Source organism: Myotis brandtii, unplaced genomic scaffold, assembly GCF_000412655.1.
Source record: "Myotis brandtii unplaced genomic scaffold, ASM41265v1 scaffold259, whole genome shotgun sequence".
NCBI classification, from domain to species: domain Eukaryota; kingdom Metazoa; phylum Chordata; class Mammalia; order Chiroptera; family Vespertilionidae; genus Myotis; species Myotis brandtii.
In genome coordinates this window covers 631168-639650 of record NW_005359840.1, presented here as the reverse complement: position 1 = coordinate 639650, position 8483 = coordinate 631168, and the positions used below count along the sequence as shown (strand labels likewise).

General features: G+C 41.4%; 1 pseudogene; it reads left to right on the top strand.

Annotated features, from left to right (window-relative positions):
- The first annotated feature begins 562 nt into the window (after nt 1-562).
- Nucleotides 563-1608, top strand: LOC102246956 (annotated as a pseudogene).
- The last annotated feature ends 6875 nt before the right edge of the window (nt 1609-8483 follow it).

Genomic DNA, 8483 nt, shown 5'->3' with positions numbered 1-8483 from the left:
TGAAATAGCGCAAGACCTGGAACCCTCCCCCCCCCGCCCCCGTGCCATGGGACCTCCCTGAGTCCTGGAGTCTTGCCAGTCCTGCCCCACATGGCCAGCACACTGTGGGATGGCCCCAAGTCTTGGAGTGCCGCCCTGATGCCCCACCTCTGGGCTGTGCAGAGTGGCCACCGGGCCCCACCCCTATGGTGTGCACATGGGGCCATGGAAACCCCAGCAGAAGCTGCACAAAGTGGACACAGGGCCCCCCATGCATGGGGCCGTGGAGACCCTGGAAGAAGCCACACGAAGCAGATGACAGGACCCCTGTGCCGCCACAGGACCACAGGAAACCTGGAGGAAGCTGCACAGAGTGGCTGCCATTTCTGACCCCGCTGCCCCGCTCCTGCTGTGTGTGCAGCCATCTTGTGATGGTGTTATGGCATGAGGTTCAATTTGCATATTGCCTCTTTATTATATAGGATATATATAGCAGTGCCTGCAGCACCGCCCTTTAAACAGCCTGCCCACCATGCTCTGGCCTGCCACCCCGGACAACAGCTGCCAGACATGGCCCCCCAACATGTACAGGGTTGGAGACTACGTCTATTTCTAGAACTCCTCCAGCAACCTTTACCCAATCCAGAGAATTGAGGAGCTCTGCAAGGACCGATGGGAATATGGAGGCCAAGGTGATTTGCTTCTACTGGGGGCCATCTCCAGCACCCTCATTGCTCTGGCCACCCTATCAGACAAGCTTGCCAACCTGTCCATCTGCTACAAAACTGGACCAGGGGTCAACGATAGCGAGGAAGGGGAAATCAAGGAGGAGATAGAGAACTAGAGATGCTTTCTGGTGAAGTTCAAGTAGGACTGGGAGCTGTTCCTTTCAAGAGAGCTGGAGTCGCTGCTTGACACCCACATCAGAAGAGAACAGCATCACTCTCTCTGCTCAGTGAGACTCAGTTGCTCAAGTCCTACCTGGAGTGGAAAGACTTCTACTATCTCATCTAAGACCCACAGCAGAAGATGCTGCTGGCTGACAAAGGGGAGATTCCTATGGAAAACCAGTACCTGGCTGACATCATCCACCTGGAAGGAGAGAAGTACAGTCATGATCAGTCCAAATTTGAGACCAAGGTGTGGGAGACACACAGCTCAGTCATAGACAACCAGATTGACCAGTTGCTGGTGGTGGCCCACTCCTTGGGCAACTTTGAGCCGACCCTTGACTACAGCAGCAGCTCTGTCTGACAGCCCAACCTGCACATGAGCGCTGCACCTGCCTCCCAGGACATCACCCTGTTCCACCCCATGGACATGCTGCACAAGAACTTGTATGACTTTTCCAAGGCCATTTTGGCTCTGGTGTGTCAGGGTGGGCTCATGCTCTGCTGGGATAAAATGGAGGAGTGATCGGTCTCAGAGGCCAGTATCTTCAAGGAGGCCCTGGAGAAATACAGGAAAGATTTCAAGAACATCCACCAAGACTTCTTTCCTTGGAAGTCACTCACCAGCATCATCCGGTACTACTCCATGTGGAAGACCGCCAATAGATATGTGCAGCAAAAACATTTGAAAGCAGCTGAAGCTGAGAGTGCATTAAAGCAAGTTTATATCCCCAACTAAAGGATGTCCCAAAATTCACGCAAGAAGTAATTTTGATAGAAAACACGGGTTTATAATTTAAAATTGTAAATTTTTTATTGATTCATAAAGTATATAGTATAGGGTTATGTATGGAATAGGATATCAGGTAAATGGCCCCCACAGCTTTGCTGGCACATATGCACTCTTTTGTTGAAATTTTCCATGACCGTTTTGCATAAATGTGACTGAATTTCATTGATCACCAAAACGGGAAATTACACGACCAGGAAATGACTCATGCAGTAATTGAATTGTTTCTTAGGCTGAGATCCCATGCCATCCCAGCCCCAAGCAACAGGAGCGGCAAGTTCCCTGTGAAGATGAGACAGGCCTTCTACCTGCATACCACCAAGCTCATGTGGATCTCCCAGCACCTGTGCTGAGGGATCCTGTGCCCATGGCACACCTCCAGTCATTCCTACCTGTCCACCAACAGCTTGCCAATCAAGGCTGGATGCATGGCCAGGCTGCCCAAAGTCTTGCAAAGTCTGAAGCAGAACCACCCCTGCCCCACCTCCCCGCCCCCACCCCGATCTGACCCGTGAAGAGTGTATCTAGTGTGCGCAGTGGCCTGACCTCCACCAAGTTGCCCCTGTGATCAATAATGGCTTTCCCACCATCTTGGGCAAGAGGAGCTATGAGCAGCACAGCAGGGTGGATGGTGACATGTAGAAGCGCCTCTTGATGCCCAGTAGGTGCTTGTGGAGCCATGGACAGACCAGGCACATGGGACCAAGCCTGAACCTCCTGTTCAAGGGCAAGTTGTGCTCTGTCAAAGTGCTCCTGATCCCAGGGGCTCCCTGCCCTGCCTCGCGCCCCTCCTCCCCATGTCAAGCAGCTGTGGATGAACTGGATCCATGTCCCTGATGAAGTGTTTTACTTGGTCACTGAGGAGACCCAGAAGATTCATTCCACAGCTGCTCTTGTCCTAGGAGACCAAGAGCGCTGCCTGCAGGCCCTGCAATCCCAGGGTCCTGCGCTAGAGACAGCCCTCTCTGTTTCAGTTGCCTCCACCCACGCTGGTAAAAGATGAGCCATAAATCTCATAGAGGGCTAGGCTCCACCACTGCCCCAGGCTATTCGAAAAACCAACCAAGCCCCTGCCTGCCTGCCCACCTGGTTTTAGTAGCGCCCTCCTGTCCTCACCTGCAGAGAAACTATTTCCTTTGCGGCACCTGGAGAAAAAGTGCGGTTTAACTTACACCGAAAATGCCCAGGAGCTGATTTTAGCTTTGTGTTACTTTTTTGTCTGAAGCTTTCACTGCAAGCTCATGTGCCTGCTGGAAGTTTTGTGTTCTGTTGAAGGTGCCCTTTTAAATTTTGTTTTTATTACTTTTTTGGTAGATGAATTTAAGCTCTGTAGCTTACACCTGCTATGCCAGCCAAGCTGCCTGGTGAGGTTGGCCCCTTGTCTTTTCAAATAAGTTTAATATTTAAAAAAGAAAAAAAACTCATAAAAAGAAAAAAAAAAGATAATTCAGTAATTAAAATCCTGTTTATAATTCTAAAAACAACCTGAAACAGCTTCAGTGTCCACCAAATGGAGACTGATTATAAACAATGAAATAGTAATAGTTATTAAAAAGTCAGAGATAAGGCAAACATTCTAATAAAACATAGGCAGACAATTTAATAGGTATTTCAAAAAGAAAAATTATAAATGACCAATAAGCTCATGGAAAAATCATCAATGTCACTAATCATCTGAAAATACAAATTAAAACCCCAATGACATATATTTACCCACTTAACTAAAATGCCTAAAATTAAAAAGACTGAAACTGCTAAATTTTGGCAAATATGTGTAAAAACTGGAAATGGAAAATAGTATGGCAACATCTTATAAAGTTAAGCATACTACCCAGCAATTCCACCCCTTGGCATTTACCAAAGGAAATGAAAAGTTATGTCCACACAACAACCATATATAAATGTTCATATAGCCCCAAAGTGAAAGCTACCCAAATGAACCTCAGTTGGTGAATAGATAATAATATTTTATGATATATTCACACCATAAAATACTACATAAATGAAATTATAAAAGGTCCTTTTGCAGTGGCATGAGGAAAGAATTCCAAACGCACATGTGTGGAGAAGTTTAAATGTGATGGTAAGATTTTATTGTGAATTAAGAGGAATTAATACATTCTTGGGGATCTAGAGGGCAGGTGGGCAGGCTCTAGAAGCACTACAGTGAAGCTTCTGTTAATTCTTCATATATCTTCTTGGTTTAGGCAAAGGACAAAGAACTATTTAAATTATCCAAACCAAACTTCTAACTCTTCCCAGGCTTGGATGGAGCCCTACTCCCAGTAAATTCTATTGGGACTTCATGCCCTCTATCCAACCCAATTACCTTTCTGATTATTCCCACGCAAGGCCCTGCCCCTCTGTTTCATCACCCTGTCTCCCATTGTGAATGTCCAAAAGTTTTATTACATCATCTAGTTCTTATTGTGCATGCCCTGGGCAGAGGAATTTCTTACCCCCACCTCCAGTACTGGGCTTTTAGGATTTCTAAGGTTTCCTGCCCAGTTCTGGGACCAGTGACAGCCCCCTGAGAGTGTGCTAATGGGTCTGTTTACCAGTAAGCTAGATGGAAATTCTGTTTTGTTACTTGTTCCCACTTTCCAGTTTATAAAAATTATTTAATTCTCTTTTGCTTTCTTCCTTATATTAATAACTCTGCTTATGCTGACACAACCTCTTGCCCCTAGTGGGGATTAAGAAAAATCACAGGATAAATCCTGTGTCCCTTTCTGATTCAGGATGTGAAGGACAATCCCTCCACTGGTCCTTCTTTCCCCAGCATTGAAACCTTCTAGTGAAGTTATATGTTATTTTTGGCTAAAAGCAATTTTTTTAAAGGATGATTTTTCTAAACACATGGTCTTCTCTGAGCTTGTAGCAGGCAGACTTGTTTTACAGGATGGGAAAAAAAGAACTTCTGAATTTATGAAAAATATAAGTCAACCTGGTGGTTCACTATAAAACTGGAGGGAGTCCAAGGATATTTCAGCTAAATAATTAGATTAAAAATGTGGTTATTTGACCTGATAGAACAAATCAAAGTCACTTGATGTTAACTCCATAAGATAACAGCCTATTGATTATTGACAAAATATCTTGCAAGGATGCAGAACAAAGGGGGTTATTTCTAGATGTAATCCATCAAGACAATCTTCATACCTCTATGATATCTTATCAATAGTATGTTTTAGCATTGCAACTATTCTAGGTAGTAAGACATCACAGAAAGAAGACAGTGGAAAAACAAGTTCCTTCAAAAGCAGCAACTTTGGAGACTAAAGATGAACTTCTAATTGAAAAAGTTCTTGGTCTAGAGTATCTCCAAAGGTTGCAAAACATGTCTGGGGCTATCATATTTTTGACAGTCACAGCATTAATACCAATTTGAATTGTTAGACATTAGAAGTGTTTTAGATATGAATAGAGATTATTCAAAAGGGAATGATATATTACCCGATCTCAGTAGTAAACAGACCCCCATCCCCACATGGAAAATAGTATTGAAAAACCACGGAGAGAAACAGCAGTCTGAAACATGCTGAAGAGAAAACCTAAGACTTTAGTGGTCCACATTTTTTATGGTAGCAAGAAAAGAACTCTTTTGAAAAATCTAACCTACATACAACTAGTATTTCAAGCCAGACACCTTTGATCATTCTTCCATGAAAATTTGTTAGTTTCACTCTCAGCCAGCCCCTTCCTGCGTTTAAAAACAAAACAAAAATGTAACCAGGATCACAATGACTGGAATAAACAAGGTGGCCCTTTCCACTCACTTAACAGCAACAAATCCAAGGTCAGTTTTGGAAATACCAGCTGTGTGAATGCTATTTTACAGTGTTTGCTTCATTTTAGGTATGTTCTAATTAATGATTTACTTCAGCAAGGTACTTCATGGAAGAAAATCCAGCTCAATGCCCTTATCAGGCTTGTGCACTCCTGCTTATTAAGAAGGATGTCTGTGGGTCTAAGAAAGGTTTACTCCAGAAGCTTAAACATACCATTTCAGCTACTGCCAGAGAGTTCTGAGTATCTGCAGAATAATACTTAAAAATTTATGCTTTTATTATGGAAATTTTCAAAATATATAAAAGTAGAGCCAAGATTACAATGATCCACCACACATCTAACACACAGTTTCAACATCTATCAACTCCTGTTCATTTTTGTTACATCTATGCTCCCCTTTTCCTTTTTATGAATTATTTAATGCAAATCCTAGATATTGCATCAATTATCTATGAATACTTTGATGCTCATAAGTTTTTTTATCCCGTTCTTAGAACAACTTAGAGATGACACAAGAAAAAGAAATAAAACTGAAAGATTAAACCCAGAACTTGACAATTTATCAGATTTTTTTTCATTACCATTACCACTAATTTAGAAGTTGAAGTTCGGAACTATAAAATATGTAAAGCGAGTTCAGCAATCTATCACCCCCAACTAGAACAATTTAATGACCTCTCCCTGACATTCCCCAAAGGAAAAAAAAACAAACAAAAGGAAAACACTGCCTCATTGGTGAATGTAAGGTCCTCTGAATCTTTTCTTTGGGGCAAAGGAACTAGAATATTACTAATAGAAGTACATTGAAAAGTGCTTTTTTCATGCATAAATATAACTGACTATTCAGAGTTCTTATTTTTCATCTAAAAATATTATAGCTTAAAGGTGGCGCTCTCACTTTACAGGGTCTGACCAGAAAGTCACAATTTCAAGACATCTGACTCTTAACATGTCTTTGCATTGAAAATATAAAGCTGCCCTTTACCCTTAGGAGTGCACACACTTCATTTTCTTGAATCATTGAAAGCCTTTCACAAGGTGAATTGCCCTCACTGTAATCCTTTTAAACAATTGAGGCAATCTAACTTCAAATCCCGAGTTTCGTGGTTCTGTGAATTGATCTAAAGAGTACAAATGAGTTTACTAAAACCCATGTGGTCCTTAGCCAGTGTCTATGTGAAATGTTAAACAGTGCAAACCTGGGAAAATATTTTAATATGGTAAAGTCTGACAAAGTGACATTAGAAAACACAGGACTAAAGGAAATAAGCAAGGATGCACAAGTAGTAGCTGTTTTATAAGAGAGAGAGAGAGAGAGAGAGAGAGAGAGACAGAGAGACAGAGAGAGAGAGAGGGAGATCTCACTGGGCTGAGCAGATGATGATGAACCTGCTAGCAGCCCAGATATAGGATTTATAGAGGCATATTTTCAAGTTATACCTGGTAATCTGGAACCCATGGAACTGAGAAACCCCAAGCAGTCAATGAGCCAGATCCTGACAGTTTGAATGAAATAAAGATTTTGATAAGGATAAAACAATAAAGAGCATCAGGAACAAGTTGACTGGCACCAGGAGAAAGTCTTAGAGCAAAATACAATAGGCTAAACACTTCAGGAAACACTTGGACCAAAGCCCTCAGACATAAGAAAGATGATGACATGAAAATTGCTACAGAATGTGTCTACAGATTTGCTCAACAACTCTTTTCTGTCTGGGGTTATGATGAGAGCCCTGGATATTTATCAATAGATGTAGTACATAAAACTGAAGCCGAGAATCAGAAATAAACATCTCAAACTAGATGTTTTCCTTATTCCTATTGGCTTCTCAGTGCTGTCTGCCATTCATTCTTCTTTTTCAAGTAATTACACCAGTGATGCATATAACATTTAAAGGTAGACATGGTTCAATTATAATGACCTAGAAGTGTCTAACATTCAAGAGGGCTCAGTGCAGAGTAATTGAGATTAGAGTGGTTATACTTTCTTCTACATGCAATAAAAGATATATTTGATGAAAATAAAATGATTAATCACTTATAAAGTAAGTGGGTAGGTCTAATCATTAGGCCTAGTGACTAACAAAAATCCAGGGTTTATGTGTGTACTAAAATTTCTCTCTTATTCCCCCCCCCCCGCCACCAAACACACATTTCCTCCATCTGAGAAGAACTTTAATTTTGACCTAATATAGAAATAATAAACAGATAAGCTGTGTGAGACATAAAACTGAAAGCAAAAAGTAAACAAATAAGAAAAAACAAACAAATAAAAACTCATAGACACAAATAACAGTATGGTGGTTACCAGAGGGAAGAGGTAGGGGTAGTAAAGGGAAAGGGGGGTGTCAAATATATGGTATCAAAAGATGATTTACCTTTGGTTGATGGGCACACAGTACAATATATAGATCATATATCATAGAAATGTACACATGAAACCTATATAATCTTATTAACCAATTTAACCCAATAAATTGAATTTAAAATGTACAATTGTGGGCACCCCTTATTTATTGCTCACACTTATAGCTGATTGATCTCCTTCCCTCCTACTTGTCAAGAGTAGCATGTTCTATATTCTGGGACTGTGTGGGTGTATGTAGGTTTAAATGTGGGTCTGGGTGAATGAATAGATACATAGATAGCTAGAAAGTTATATGGATGATTGATGGATGGATAGATAGATAGATAGATAGATAGATAATGAAAGCATAAACTAAATGAGTTAGGAATATTCATGGTCAAAGAGAGTAAATGAAAGATAAAATCCACTCATTAAGAAAATGCTTGAAGACTCACAATCATTTGCCTTTGGTCTTTATGTTTCTCTAACATTTTAAGTAATATATAATTATTTTTATAATTTTCCTGTGTGTTTCTCATTAATAGTTTATTAGCTACAACACTCTTTATGTTACACTAGTGGCCCGGTGCACAAAATTCATGCACGGGGGCGGGGGGGTGTCCCTCAGCCCGGCCTGCACCCTCTCCAACCTGGGACCCCTCGAAGGATGTCCTACTGCCAGTTT